This window comes from Heterodontus francisci, chromosome 35 (assembly GCF_036365525.1).
Source record: "Heterodontus francisci isolate sHetFra1 chromosome 35, sHetFra1.hap1, whole genome shotgun sequence".
Taxonomy (NCBI): Eukaryota; Metazoa; Chordata; class Chondrichthyes; order Heterodontiformes; family Heterodontidae; genus Heterodontus; species Heterodontus francisci.
In genome coordinates, this window is record NC_090405.1 from 23,195,300 (window position 1) to 23,211,921 (window position 16,622).

Genomic DNA, 16,622 nt, shown 5'->3' on the forward strand with positions numbered 1-16,622 from the left:
GGGTTTCATGGTTCTCCAACCTTTGTAATCCCTTTTAAGTTCCTCAACGTTCTCTGGGGTTAGCAGTGTAGCATTGAGCTTCCACGTCCCTCTGCCAACCCGCTAGTCATCCTGTAAGTGACAGTCGGCCATTACGAGGCAGTGGTTGGACAAGAACACCGGCTTGACGTCAATGGATCTGACCGTGACGGCATGGGCCACAAACAGGAAGTCAATCCTGGAATGGGCAGACCCGTCCAATCTTGACCATGTCTATCTACGCTGCACTCCGTCTGCAGGTTTGCTGAATACGTCGTGCAGTTTTGCATCTTTTACTGTTTCTATTAGGAATCTGGACATAGCGTCCAGTTTGCTGTCGTCTCTGCCAGATCGCCCAGCTGCATCGATGATGCAGTTGAAGTCACCGCCTAGGATGACTGGCCTGCACGTTGCCAGCAGCAATGGTTGATGGCAAATGTTCATCCTGGAGTTTAGTTACTAGTGGTGTACCGCAAGGTTCTGTTTTGGGGCCACTGCTGTTTGTCATTTTTATAAATGACCTGGATGAGGGTGTAGAAGGGTGGGTTAGTAAGTTTGCGGATGACACGAAGGTCGGTGGAGTTGTGGATAGTGTCGAAGGGTGTTGTAGGGTACAGAGGGACATAGATAGGCTGCAGAGCTGGGCTGAGAGATGGAAAATGGAGTTTAATGCGGAGAAGTGTGAGGTAATTCACTTTGGAAGAAGTAACAGCAATGCAGAGTACTGGGCTAATGGGAAGATTCTTGGTAGTGTAGATGAACAGAGAGATTTTGGTGTCCAGGTACATAAATCCCTGAAAGTTGCTACCCAGGTTAATAGGGCTGTTAAGAAGGCATATGGTGTGTTAGCTTTTATTAGTAGGGGGATCGAGTTTCGGAGCCACGAGGTCATGATGCAGCTGTACAAAACTCTGGTGAGGCCGCACCTTGAGTATTGCGTGCAGTTCTGGTCACCGCATTATCGGAAGGATGTGGAAGCTTTGGAAAGGGTGCAGAGGAGATTTACTAGGATGTTGCCTGGTATGGAAGGAAGGTCTTACGAGGAAAGGCTGAGGGACTTGGGGTTGTTTTCGTTAGAGAGAAGGAGGAGGAGAGGTGACTTAATAGAGACATACAAGATAATCAGAGGGTTAGATAGGGTGGATATTGAGAGTCTTTTTCCTCGGATGATGATGGCAAACACGAGGGGACATAGCTTTAAGTTGAGGGGTGAAAGATATAGGACAGATGTGAGAGGTAGTTTCTTTACGCAGAGAGTAGTAGGGGCGTGGAACGCCCTGTCTGCAACAGTAGTAGACTCGCCAACTTTAAGGGCATTTAAGTGGTCATTGGATAGACATATGGATGAAAATGGAATAGTGTAGGTCAGATGGTCGGCGCAACATCGAGGGCCGAAGGGCCTGTACTGCGCTGTAATGTTCTAGTTCTAATTCTAATTCTAATTCTAAAGACGGTCAACCGTTCGCTGCATTGAAACGGGGCGTACATGCTGATCAACCAGAGCGAAGCATTGTTGTACATTACATCTGCGATGAGGAGGCGACTGCCCACCACCTCCTTAACTTTGGAGATGGTTAAGTTACCTCCCCGCAGCAGAAGACCCAGGCCGAAGGAATGGCAATCATTACCCCCTGACCAGATCGATGGCCCGTGGGACCACCATTGCGACCACTGCCTGTCGGTGCTGAGATGTGGTATGCCACACTCCTGCAGAAACAGGGGGTCGGCTTTGACCTTGGCGAGGTAATCCATCGCATAGTGGATTTAATGCTACGCACATTAATTGAAGCAATCCTTATACCCATTTTTTAAAAGTTGGTTGTTGCTTCCCATACCATTTGTCCTTGCTAGTCCCAGTCCTTCAGGATGTTCCTGTATACCCATAGTGTACGCAAGCTGTTTCACACTCGTTGGGCTCAGAAACCCCTCCTGGTTTTTCATGCAGGGTTTCTTCCACTGAGGTGACATCGGTGGGGGGGCGGGGGTCTTGTTGGCAGCAGGGATTGGGCTGTTCTCTGCTGTTCCCCTCTGTTCCTCCTCGAAAACATCACTGCTGCCGGCTTCCCAGAGCTGAAGTGCGCCAGATGTGTCTTTGCTCTCAGTGTCCCAGAGCTGGGATGTGTTGGCCATGTCGCTAGGTGTGGCGCTTTGGGTTTGGGGCTTGACAGGCCCATCACAGCTTCCAGTACCCGGGGGCTGGGGGGCTTTATCTTCCAGCTCCTTTTGAGTTCTGCCGCTTCTTTTGAAGGTGCTGTCGCTCCGGCACTTCCTCATCCAGTGAAGAGGAGCTGCTGTAGTCTGTCTCAGACGGTAGCCTCCTCTTGCCACTGGTTTGGGTGGTGGCCTGTTCCGCTTTTGGAGGTCTTTTCTTTGTGGTTTTCCTTTGGACAAACTGCCACTGACCGGTTTGTCCATCTGCTGCCTCCTCCTCCATTGATTCTGTCTGTGGAGGAGGGGTTTCCGGGTGCAGGGTCGGTGCCGGGTTGCTGGTTTCAGTTGCCTTCCCTTTCTTCTCCTTCTCAGGTAGAAGTTCCTCACTGCAGAGAAGGTTGCTTGTCTCCTTTCCAACACCGGACGCCTTCGTCGAACCTTCTCCCGGCCTTTCCTTGGACCTTGCCGCCTGAGCATAACTGAGGCAGCGTTTGGGGCTGGTTTTGTAGAGATGGCCTGCCGCACCGCACAAGTTGCAACACTTAGTCTGCTTACAGTCCTTGGTCTGATGGCCTTCCTTCTTGCAGTTCTTGCAGACAACCGTGCTGCAGTTAGCTGCCACGTGACCAGATTTGCCACAGGTGCTACAAACTTTGGGCTGCCCAGCGTAGACCAAGAAGCCTCGACTTCCCCTGATAGCGAAGCTGGAGGGAGGGTGGATGATGGCTCCATTGGCATCGACCTTCAAGGTCACCTTGACTTGCCGCTTATTGGTCCAAATCCCAAAGGGGTCCTTGACATCAGTGCTGGCCAACTCGACGTACCTGGCGAGAAAGGTGAGTACATCCACCACCGGAACATGGGGGTTGTAGAGGTGAATTGTCACCACCCGGTCACGTTGTGACGGAAGTGTGAAGAGCGGCTCCACTGTGAGGATCGACAGCGGCGCCCGGTCCCCTTTCTCCTTGAACGCCTTCAGGAACTTGATGCATCCCGCCACATTCTTGAATGTCATGTCGATATACCCACTGCTGGGGAAATCCTGCAGGCAGAAGAGGTCCATAGCTTGAAATCCACAGCAATCGATGAGGATTTTCTTGATGAAGAAGGTGCGATCGACCAGTGCATCTCCTTCCTTGTCCTTCACCACCACCCGAATGGTGTTCCGCACTCCCTGGCCTGAAGCTCAAAGATTGGTTATAGCCATTTTACTCAAAGCCTACCCAGGATCAAAAGCCACTGATCATGGTTTCTCCTCTGCCAAGTAAGTACTGATAAGAACAGATACTACACTTGATCTTAGCCAAAAGGCTGAGAAGCTCCACCACTGGCGGTCCTGCCTTCAGTTGCCTGGACCCCAAGCTACTGGACATAGATTTTCCAGGAATTCGCTTCTTTACTGCACTAAAATTGGAGGCTTTTTCGATTTAAAATATTCTGTCAGGTCGACAATTTAAGCCAATGCTTGGCTGCATTTTCTAATTCAAGGCTCTGCGATTGGTTAAGACATGTGAATAAGAAGAGGGTGACCAATCAGAAGTGGGTTTGGGTAAGCGTGGGCTCAAACTGTGTGAATTCCAGGTCCCTGAATGACTGAGCTGAAACTCTGTCCAAAGTCATAGCCAGTCGAGTCAAGTCTGCTCTGGAGTTGGTGATTCACCCTGACCAGACCTGTACTGTACCCGGCAGGAAGATCTCTGATAGTCTCGTGCTACTCAGGGATACGATCGCCTATGTACGGGACAGGAGGGTGGACACCTGCCTCATTAGCCTGGACCAGGAGAAGGCTTTTGACAGGAAATCGCACACCTACACTCGCCCCCTCCGCGCAATGCCCCCACGGTGGCTGTGGTGGGGAAGAGACGGTTGCCCACCTCCTCCTGGAATATGTCTTTGCAAAGCAGGTGTGGAAAGAGATGCATTGGTTTATGTCGAGGTTTATCCCAAGCAGCTCTGTAACACAGGAGTCTGTGCTCTACGGGCTGTTCCCAGGGACACACACCGAGACAGACATCAACTGCTGTTGGAGGACTATCAATTCGGTGAAAGACGCCCTTTGGTCTGCCCGAAACTTGCTGTCTTCCAGCGCAAGGAGTTGTCCACCACCGAATGTTGCAGACTGGCACATTCCAAGGACCAGGACTACGTGCTGAGGGATGCACTAAAGCTTGGGGTAGCCGCAGCAAAGGCTCAATGAGGAAAGACCACAGTGTAAGGTCCCCCCACCAGGCTGAACTGAGGGGCTGGATCCATGGGAAACCCCTCGAACTGTATCGGGAAAATTTTCATTTGCTGTAAATGTAAAACTGTAATTGGCATGACAAATGTGAACTGGAAGGGTTGTGAAGCAACTCATGATTGTGTTGAAGGAAAATGATCTCCCTTGCAATGTTTGTATTTTTTGGTGCTGTTTGAAACTGTTTGGCAATCTAATTTTTACAGATTTTTATGAATAAAGTATATTTTGGAAATTGGTCAGTTTCACAAACCCTGTCAGTTTCAGTGCAGGAAACACCGTCTGGGGGGAAATAACATCACAAGTGGGTCTGGTTCCAGTGACCGATTTAACGGCTGCTGCAAAACTCCCGGATTCCCTCATTGCAGCGAAATCATTTTGAAATTCTTTGAAAACAATGAGTGATTCTGGAGGAGTGATGTGGCTTTTCACTGAGGGCATGTGTCGACTGGGGAAATAACTAACTGTCGAGCCTCAGGCACTGTTTACACAGCCCGTTTACAAAATCAAATCCACTGCACATCCTTGCTGCAAATGAAATGTCAAACTCGGGGATTCCAGTTTTATACCCGAACACAGTACAGATTTATTCCAGTCAGTTCTGAACAGCCTATCCCATCTCCCGTTTCCAGGTCACTGCTCTCTCTGTGAGGCGGTGGGTGGCTCTTGTTGTGTGTTTGTGGGAAAGGGGCTGTTTTCTCAGCCGCCGAATCCGCAGAGAGTGCGGCCCTGCCGTTTCAGAGCGTACACCACATCCACGGCAGTGACCGTCTTGCGCTTGGCGTGCTCAGTGTAGGTGACCGCATCCCTGATCACATTCTCCAGGAAACCTTTCAACACCCCGCGAGTCTCCTCATAGATCAAACCCGAGATCCGCTTGACCCCGCCACGGCGAGCCAGGCGGAGGATTGCTGGTTTGGTGGTGCCCTGGATATTATCACGAAGCACTTTGCGGTGCCGCTTTGCTCTGCCTTTGCCAGGTCCCTTGCATCCTTCACCTCTGCCAGACACTTTTTCCCAAAAGTATACTCCATTCATAAAAATCTGTTTAAAAAAAGCTTTACAAAACAGTCCAAAACAGCACCAAGTTGACATTCCAAAAAGCGCAAAGGAAATCAGTTTTCTTCGATACAGGAGTGAGTTGCCTCACAACCCTTCCATTCCATTTTACATGCCATGTACATTTTACAGCAGACCCATGTTGGTGTAGACAGCCCGAGGGGTTTCCCATGGGTCCAGCCACTAAGTTCACTCTGGTGGGAAGACCTTACACAGTGTTCTTTCCCCATTGAGCCTTTGCAGCGGCCATGATCCACAACATGACTGATTACTGCTCCAACTCCATATTTTGAAGCTAGCTTCAGTTCACCATTTGTGTGGTAATGAATGTGTAGTGTGTCACTGATCGAGCTTCTCTTACATGCATCATTAGCATCTTGTGTTTTTGACCATTTCCATTTCACATCTTTCTTCAACAACTTATGTAGTGGAGCTAACACCATTGCATGCTCAGGCAGAAATTGTGAGTAGTATTGGACCATGCCGAGAAAAGATCTAAGCTCAGACACATCTTTTTGTCTTTGGGGCTTTGACCATAGCCTCTATCTTCTCTTTCACTGGCTGGAGTTCTTTTCATTGATTTTCAGGCCAAGGTACACCACATGAAAAAACATGCTTCCAGTCTAACTTCAGCTTTCAAAGCCAGTCTTTCCCCATTATTATTGGTTTGTTGACATATCTCACTACCTTGTAGGGGAGAGGCTGGCATAGCAGTAATGTCACTGAACTGATAATCTCACGACTCAGACTAATGCCCTGGGGATATGGGTTTAAATCCCACCATGGCAGCTGGTGGAATTCAGATTCAATTCATTAATGAATAATATAAAATCTGAGCAGTGGTGCCATGCAACTATAATTGATTTTCATTAAAACCCATCTGGTTCACTCATACCCTTTACAGAAGGCAATCTGCTGTGCTTACCTGGTCTGGCCTGTATGTGATGCTGGCCCACAACAATGTGGTTTACTCTCACCTGTCCTCTGAAATGACCTAGCAAGCAATTCAGTTGTCAAGGGCAATTAGGAATGGGCAATAAATGCTGGCCTTGCCAGTGATGCCCGCCTCCCATGAAATAATGAATAAAAAACAGGTATCTTGAGGGGCCTGCCCTTATGTTGCACATTACACTCCATTTGCCAACACATTGCTAACACCTCACCAGAGTAGGTTTTCAATTGAGCTGTGCTCTCAGTTAGAGGTACATCACTGACTTTGCTCCCATACATTTCTCTATTCATGATGGAGCAATCCATGGTTGTAGCAATTTGCTGTTTATTTACCAACAACATTGTACAAAAGTCTGCGTCATTTGAGTGATTGCTAGTGGCATAAATGCTGTAAAGCCCTTGCTCCTCTTTGGTTAGGCACTCTGGATTCACTTCAAGATTGTGAACTCCACCCTTATAACATCACTGTTTTCCATTACCACTGGAATTAGTTCCCTTTCCTTCTTTGGCCTCTGCTTGACAATTAAAACATTTTGCATTTCTGTACTGACATGATTGTGCTGTGTGGTTGCCCTTTTGGTGATAACAACACTAAACTGCTATCATTGGCACTCTTCTGGCTATGTCTGTCCACTTTAGACTTGGCTGAAGCACTTTAACAGTGGACAGAAGCCTGTACTAGTTACCAGCATGGGATAAAATTCCCTAACATTCTTTGATGCCATCTCCATGGAAACAGCAATCTTACACACAATCTCAAATGTAAGATTTTGTGTGTTTAGTAACTTCGATTGGATTCTTTTGTTCACCAAATCCACACACAAATATGTCTCATAATGCATGGTCTAAGAATGTGCCAAAGTTGCAACGTAATAAAAATTCTTCAGTGCCACAATATACTCACCAACTGCTTCACTACTTTTCTGATTTCTGGTTCCAAATTTGTAGCATTCTGCTATCTCTAGTGGCTTAGGATTGAAATGTTCCTCCAACTTGGTGATTTTGTTTTGACTGGCACATATTTTGCTTTGTTCAGAGCAGGAAGCTTTGTCAGCATGCCATACACTTCCAGGCCAATTTCCACAAGCAAAATTGTTTTCTTTTGCTCAGGAATTGCCTTATTCTGAGTCTTGACCGCCTCACCTACCAGTCCCAAAATATTCTTAACTCTAAGAACATGCCCATTCTTTCAATACAGGAACGGAATGTTGCTCAAACCCTCTCATACGTTGCCATCTTTCAGCTGTATCCCATGGGTACAGCCAAATTTCCTCAATGAGCACGAAGACCCTGCGGTATCCTATTCAACTCAGGAGATAGTCTGAGGCTCAGGCTGCCCACAACCCAGCTAAATTCTCCACTGTCCGAGCAACTAAGTCACCAGGCTGATCTTGTTTACTGCAGTCCCTGCTGCTGTTTTCTGCCTATATTTACAGACTTTATCTTCCCCTAGTTGCCATTTTCTCTAATATTTTCAGGTGGGTCCAGCAGAGGAAATGGACACCAAATATGGCCAGTTCAAATAAGTGTTTATTCACGCCATTACATCATCACGTCATTACATTATTAGCATAATATACAAATACACTACATATGTGAATCACGTCCTGATCACTTTTACTAGATATGTGTCTGAATAAGTGGAAACCCCTCACAATAAACACTGTCACCTTTCAGTGTTTTGTGGAGAAATTTCACGGCGTGACTTATGTGATTCCCTCATTTAATGTGTTTGTACAAATTTCAGAAAAATATGGAGATGCAAATGACTTACGAGAAATCGTCTAAACATATCTTCATGTCTGGCACTCACTCGCAAAGAACTGCAAACTCACAGACTCAGAAAGAACCCGGAGATGGAAATCAATGTTCAGCACAGCTAGAAAGATCTGCACTAATCTGTAGCTCAAAAAACTCAAACACTGTATTTTGACCCTTTGATTTAGTTGGTCGAAGCACCTCTTTAATGAACAGATCAATCCTGGATTCAAATCCCCTTAAAGCCTTACTGTAACTTGGTTTTCCAACTACTTTATTGAGCAGCACAATAAGACAGGACAGTAACAAAATCAAAATACTGCAGATGCTGGAAATCTGAAATGAAAACAGAAAGTGCTGGAAATACTCAGCGGGTCTGGTGGCATCTGTGGACAGAGAAGCAGAGTGAACCTTTCAGGTCTGTGACATTTTATCAGAACTGCTGAAATGTTAACTCTGCTGCTCTCTGCACAGATGCTACCAGACCTGCTGAATATTTCCAGCACTTTCTGTTTTTATTTAAAACAGGACTCGATCTGTCTTTGCTGAGCGAAGGATTTCGGAATGGATGTTTGACGATTGTCCCTTCTTGTACAGAAATTCACTGCAAATACTATAAAGGTACCTCAGTCAACCACACCTCCTTTGAGAGAAATTTGTTCATCATTGCATTTGATCTGGAAACCACTCTTGACATTAATCTCACTGAATCAGAGTGTGACGGATTGTATCTGTCAGTGTGTTCATGTCACTATGTGCTGCTTTCTACTGAGTCTGGGACACGATGCAAGGTGGAGGATTTGTCCGAGTTTTGGATTATATTGTCAGTTGAGAATGATAAAAACTGAAAGGAAGCAAATAAGAAATCCTTATCCCCAGATTTGAGAATCTGTAGATCTGCTTTGGGAAAGTGAATCAGAACAGAATGAAGGGTGAACTGTCTGATTGCCCAGAAGTGATGAAGACACAGCTCAGTCAGCACGTTCTAATAAATAGGAGATACTGGAACGGCTGGCTGTACTTCATGTTGATAAGTCATTAGGACTGGATGGGATGGAACCAAGACTGCTGAGAGCTGTAAGGGTGGAAATTGCCAGAATCTTCTGATTTTTATTTTTTGGATTGACAGCTGCCAGCCATTTGTTTGTCGCAGGACACAATAACGGACTAAAGTGAATTTGCACCGAGCAAATATTAACGTCCCACATCTGCAGGTTTCTTCCAAAACATCGGGAATTTCAGCCTCGATCCTCGGACCTTTTATGTTCTCTTCCACTGATATTTTGTCCCCTAATTAAAATTGATCCTGGGAAGTCTGTCCTCTGAGCGGCCTGGCACTCCGAGTTCCTCTGCAGACATCCGGTTGCTGTTGGTAGACCAAAAGATCCCGAAAACCCGAGAAGAAACGTCTCCCAGAGCCCTCCGAGTGTGTCTCCATTAGACCATGCAGCCACTACCTGTATAATGGATAGCAATGGTGAGGAGTATGAGTTATTTCAGTGCCTGCGTTTTGTGGAAATAGAGGATTAAAGATTTAAAATAATTAAAATCACTGAATAGATCCTCTGTGAGCAGGACTCAAACCAAACTGGGATAAGTCCAGTGGATTTCAATGTTGAAAACTTTAACCACTGGACCGTGGCAGCTGAAATCACACCCCTTTTATACAGACCGAGAATCATCCTACACTGATCCACTTCTGTTCATTTTTGTGTCCTGGGACAAAAAAGTTCTGTGTAGCTGTCAATCAAAAAATGGTTGGAAGGAACTTCATTTATTCAAATACCAGCAGCCGCCAGTTGTCAATCAACTCAATCCCTTCAGCAATAGAGAGGGAGAAAGAGAGAGAGAGACTGTTCGAGAACTTCCTGCATTCAGTCCTGACCCTGTCACACTCAGCAGCTTCTCACCCAGACCCCACTCTCATCAACACTGAACATTGTTACCGAGACCCTTCAAATACTGTTTATAAAATGAATAAAGGTTCAAAGTTTATGACAGCTGGATTGAATGGAACCAAGTTTAATAAACTTTTCACTCTGACTTGATAACCACATTAGACAGTCCTTCAATTGGTAGCAAAGTTATCAGCTGTAAGAATGTTTTTACTGAGTTGAATAATTTCTGTGTGAGGAATGTTCCAGCATCATAAATGAATCCATTTGCAAATTGTTGATGGAAAGTGAGTGGTTTTATTGAAGAGGGTTTAAAGGAGGATGAGAGAATCGTGTGTGACAATGAAGTGGAATCAATGCAAGTAAAATTAGCAGGAACTGGAATGAAGGGGGTGGGGATCCCCTGGTCACATGGACTGATTGCAGAGTTTTATAAAGATTTCTTTCATAGAGATTTTCACTCCATTTTATTTTTGTTATTTTTTTTCATGGGATGTAAGCATCGCTGGCAAGACCATCATTTATTGCCCATCCCTAATTGCCCTGGTTTTGGTGAGCTGCCTACTTGAACCACTGCAGTCCATATGTTATAGGTACACACACAGTGCTATTAGGGAGGGAGTTCCAGGATTTTGATATGCCCTAGGGAAGGGACGGCAAAATAGTTCCAAGTCAGGATGTGGATTGGAGGGGAGGTTGCTGATTGTAGTATTCCCATGTGTCTGCTGCTCTTGTCCTTCTAAGGAATCAGGGGGATATCTCTCCGCTGGTTAGAGACATACCTAGCAAAAAGGAAGATGGTTGTGGTTGTTGGAGGTCAATCATCTGAGCTCCAGGAGATCACTGCAGGAGTTCCTCAGGGTAGTGTCCTAGGCCCAACCATCTTCAGCTGCTTCATCAATAACCTTCTTCAATCATAAGGTCAGAAGTGGGGATTTTCGCTGATAATTGCACAGTGTTCAGCACCATTCGTGACTCCTCAGATACTGAAGCAGTCTGTGTAGAAATGCAACAAGTGCTCGACAGTATCCAGGACTTATCCAATGACCACTTTCAACAAGAGAGAATCTAAGCATCTCCCTTGACATTCAATGGCATTACCATTGCCGAATCCCCCACTATCAACATCCTAGGGGCTACCATTGACCAGAAATTGAACTGGAGTAGCCACAAAATACTGTGGCTACAAGAGCAGGTCACAGGCTAGTAATCCTGCAACGAGTAAGTCTCCTCCTGACTTCCCAGAGCCTGTCGACCATCTACAAGGCACAAGTCAGGAACGTGATGGAACACTCTCCACTTGCCTGGATGGATGCAGCTCCAAGAACATGCAAGAAGCTTGATACCATGCAGGACAAAGCAGCCCACTTGATTGGCACCCCATCCACAAACATTCACTCCCTCCACCAGCGCGCACAGTGGCAGCAGTGTGCACCATCTACAAGATGCACTGCAGCAATGCACCGAGGATCCTTAGACAGCACTTTCCAAACCCACAACCTATACCAACTAGAAGTACAAGGGCAGCAAATGCATGGGAACACCACCACCAGCAAGTTCCCCTCCAAGTCACACACTATCCTGATGTGGAACTATATTGTCGTTCCTTCACTGTCACTGGGTCAAAGCCCTGGAACTCCCTTCCTAACGGCACTGTGAGTGTACCTACCTCACATGGACTGCAGCGGTTCAAGAAGGCAGCTCACCACCACCTTCTCCAGGGCAATTAGGGATGGGCAATAAATGCTGGCCTAGCCAGCAACACCCACATCCCATGAATGAATTTTTAAAAATGGTGGTCGAGTTCACGTGTTTGGAAGGTGCTGTCTAGGATTGTAAACACTGCTGCCACTGTGCACCAGTGGTGGAAGGAGTGAATATTTAAGGTGGTGGACGGGGTGTTGATCAAGTGAGCTACTTTGTCCTGGATGGGGTCGAGCTTCCAGAGTGAAGTTAGAGCTGAACTCAGCTGGGCAAGTGAAGAGTATTCCATTACACACCTCACTTGTGCCTTGTAGATGGTGGACACGGTTTGGTGAATCAGGAGGTGTGTTACTCAGAGAATAACATAAAAGGTGTTGCCATGGTTACCCACATGGGTCCTAGTTATGCCTGTCTTTTCGTGGTGTATGTCAAACATTCCTTTCTCCAGTCCTACTCAGGGCCCCACACCCCAGCTCTTTTTCCGGTAGAATGATGACTGTGTCAGTGTCATTTCCTGCTCCCGCCCGGAACTGGAAAACTTCATCAACTTTGCTTCCAATTTCCACCCTTCCCTCACCTTCACATGATCTATCTCCGACACTTCCCTTCCCTTTGTGACTTCTCTGTCTCCATCTCTGAATTTAAGGCTGTCCGCTAATATTCTTTCTAAGCCCACCGACTCCCACAGTTACCTTGACTACACTTTCTCACACCCTGCTTCCTGTAAGGACTCCATTCCATTCTCCCAGTTTCTCCATCTCTGACACATCATTTCTGATGATGCAACCTTCGACAACAGCAGTTCTGATATGTCTTCCTTTTTCCTCAACCGAGGATTCCCCCACACTGTGGTTGACAGGGCCCTCAACCGTGTCTGACCCATTTCCTGCACTTCTGCCCTCATCCCTTCCCCTCCCTCCCAGAACTGCAACCAAGTTCCACCCGACCTGCCTGCACATCCAAAGGATCATCCTCCACTATTTCTGCCACCTCCAGCATGATGCCATTACGAAACACATCTTCCCCTCCACTGCCCTGTCAGCATTCCCCTTCCCATGGCCTCTTCCCATATAATCGCAGGAGGCATAGATCCTGCCCTTTTACCTCCTCTCTCCTCACCATCCAAGGCCCCAAGCACTCCTTCCAGGTGAAGCAGCGATTTACTTGTACTTCTTTCAATTTAGTCTTCTGTATTCGCTGCTCACAATGTGGCACCTCTACACTGGGGAGACCAAACGTAGATTGGGTGACTGCTTTGCGGAACATCTCCGGACAATCTGCAAGCATGAACCCAAGCTTCAGGTTGCTTGCCAATTCAATTCACCACACTGTTCTCATGCCCACATTTCTGTCCTCGGCCTGCTGCAGTGTTCCAGTGAAGCAAGCTCCAGGAACAGAACCTCATTTTCTGATCAGACACTCAACAGCCTTCCGGACTGAACATTGAGTAAAATAATTTCAGAGCATGGCTGGATCTTTTTTTATTATTTTATTTTATTTTGATTGATAATTTTTTGTTACCATGTTCCTGCCTGAATCTTGGTTTTTCAAGTTTGTGCTTTTGGAGAGAGCTGTTCATTATTCTGTCATTAACACTGTCTGTACACTAATGTTTTGTCCTTCACTGCATCATTAGCACTCTCTCTTTGTCTTTGCCGCATGACCTGCTTGTCAGTTAATCTCTCCTGCCCTAAAACTTTTTTTAAAATTCCAAAATATATTTTATTCATAAAAATCTGTAAAAAAAATACATTACAAAACAGTTCCAAACAGCACCAAGTCAAAAAATACAAACAGTGCAAAGGAGATCAGTTTCCTTCAATACAGGAGTGAGTTGCCTCACCACCCTTCCATTTCATTTTTCATGCCATATACGTTTTATAGCAAACAAAAATTTTCCGGATACAGTTCGAGGGGTTTTCCATGGATCCAGTCCCTCCGTTCAGCTTGGTGGGGGGACCTTACACATTGGTCTTTCCCCATTGAGCCTTTGCTGCGGCTGCCCCAAGCTTTAGTGCGTTCCTCAGCACGTAGTACTGAACCTTGGAATGTGCCAGTCTGCAACATTTGGTGGTGGACAACTCTTTGCGCTGGAAGACCAGCACGTTTTGTGCAGACCAAAGGGCATCTTTCACCAAATTGATAGTCTTCCAGCAGCAGTTGATGTTTATCTCCGTGCGCGTCCCTGGGAACAGCCCGTAGAGCACAGACTCTTGTGTTACAGAGCTGCTTGGGATGAATCTCAACAAAATCCACTGCATCTCTTTCCATACCTGCTTTGCAAAGACACATTCCAGGAGGAGGTGGGCAACCGTCTCCTGCCTGAACACACACCTTCCCTTTTGTTCTCTTCCCCACCTCCACCTACCCCCTCTCCCCACCCCTCCGCCATCCCCACTTCACTTACTTAAAACCTATTACAATGAGTGTGGGACAAATTCCATCAATCTTTTGTACTGTATGAGATTAATTTTGTCACACTTTCTGGTACATTGTATGACAGCAAATTTAATTCTAAATCTATCTGTCTGTGGTACTGTGCCTGAGTGTGAGATTATTTCAGTGTGTCTATGGAACTAAATGTGATTGTGTGATTCATTCTGTATGTCAATCATGAGTATTGTATGTGAATGTGCAGCTTCTGTATTTATCTGCTCCTGTGGGTGAATGTGGATATCATTCTGTATCTGTCAGTGTCTGGAACTAAATGTGAGTGTGAGATTCATTCTGTATGCACCAGTCTTACAGTCAGAATGTGATTGTTTGATTAATTCGCTATGTGTAAGTCTAAGGTATTATGTATGTGTGTGGTTTTAATTACCTGTCTGTCACTTTATGTGAGCTTGGGTCACATTGTATATTTGTCAGTCTCTGGTTCTTTCTGTGAGAGTGAGATTAATTCTCTATCTGCTGGTCTCTGAAATTAATTGATTTTGTGACTCACTCTGTGTCTGTCAGTCTATGATAATGTGAATAAGTGGGGGATATATATGGTGTCTGTCTGAACTTGGTATTGAGTATGATCATAGGATTCATTGTGTATTGGTCAATATCCAGACTGAATGTGAAATAAGATCATTCTGTCCATGAAAATCTCTGCTATTCTATGCAAGTGACCTCTGTCAGTCTTTGGCACTGTTTTATTGAATGTGTAAGATACTGATTGTTTTATTGATTTAATACCTTTCAGGTTTTGGTACTATGTATGGGTGTGGTTCAAGTTCTGCATGTCAGTCTCCGATGTGAGTATGGATATCATTTATGTATCTGTCAGTCTCTTGCAATGAATGCAAGTGTGGGATTAATTCTCTTTTCAACAGTATCTGGTACTCACTGTGAGCATGTGACTCCTACAGTATCTGTCAGTGTTTGCTATTGAATGTGAATGTACAATTCCTCCTATGTCTTTCAGTGCCTAGTACAGTGTGTATGGGAGTAATTCTGTACCTGTTAGTATCTGGTACTGAATGAGATTGTGGGATTCATTCTGTTGTCTGTCAGTCTCTGCTAGTGTATGTGAGTGATATCTGTTATGCATATATTATTTTCTGGTACTGGAAGTGAATGTTGGATTTATTCTTTAGCTGTTAGTCTCTGGTACAACGTATGAGTGTGGGTCCCATTCAGTATTAGTCAATTTCTGGTACAGTCTGCATGTGCACATCCAGAGCTCATTCTGCATTTGGCAGTCTCTGGTACTTAATGTGTGTTACAATTCACTTTTTATGTGTCTGTTTCTGGGACAGTCAGTTAAAGTGGAATTAATTTTGTATCTCTCAGCTACTGGTATTGTCTACAAGTGTGGTACATTCTGTATCTATGAGACTCTGGTGCAGGATTCCTCTGTACCAGTACTTAATATGTATCTCAGGGATGGTATTGAGAACTATTTGTTTAACGCCATAATGTATCACAATTTGCCTCATTTTAACTGTGTGTTTTATTGAGTTGTGGTATGAGAGTTTTAGGAACATAGGAGCAGGACACCCAGCATGCTCTGCCATTCAATAGGATCAGGACTGATCATCCACTTCAATGCCTTTTTTCCCACACTATCCTCATATCCCCTTATGTCATTTGTATTTAGAAATCTGTCAATCTCTGCTTTAAACATACTCAATGACTGAGCTTCCACAGTTCTCTGGGGTAGAGAATTCCGAATGTTTAACAACCCTCTGAGTAAAGAAATTTCTCCTCATCTCTGTTTGTTTTGGATGAGTATTTAGTCTGTAACTCTGAACACATTTGTGAATGATGACATATATTTCAAACTCACAAATGCTGTGCTCAGTATAATTAGAATCATTGAATTGATACTCTATCTTTCAATACAGCTCTGACAGAGATTATTGGATTGGTATGTAATGTGTAGTGCAGTCTGCACTAATTGGCATAATACTGTAACTTTCCTTTTGATACTGTATGAGATGTTTGTACTACATTGTAATCTGTCTCTCAGTCTGCACTCTGGTCTACATTCTTAGGATTCATTCTGTACCTTTCCATCAGCTGCTCTACCTCATATTTAATTTGTAGCTTAGGCTGCACTTTTGTGAGATTGATCCGGTGCCTTTCAATCTGATAGTGGGTGTGATTTTGAACTGAGATCAATGGACCTACCTTTCAGCAGTACTGAGTTGGGCTGAATTGGAAACAACTTCTGCCTCTCCGGCATTGTTTGATTGTCTGCTGGGAGAGTGGAGTGTGGTGGTGCGTGGGGGGAGGGTTGCATGGGGAGGGGGGAGCGTAATGCAGTATCTTACACATTCAATGTCTCTTGATCATCTCCATTGACAACCCCATCTGGCTAATTGAATCAGGGAGCACTCCCACTGTCTTGTTTAGTCTTT

General features: G+C 45.3%; 1 pseudogene; it reads right to left on the reverse strand.

Moving 5' to 3' along the window:
• Nucleotides 1-3,357: 3,357 nt before the first annotated feature.
• LOC137350755 (U2 spliceosomal RNA) lies at nucleotides 3,358-3,492 on the reverse strand (annotated as a pseudogene).
• Nucleotides 3,493-16,622: the final 13,130 nt, after the last annotated feature.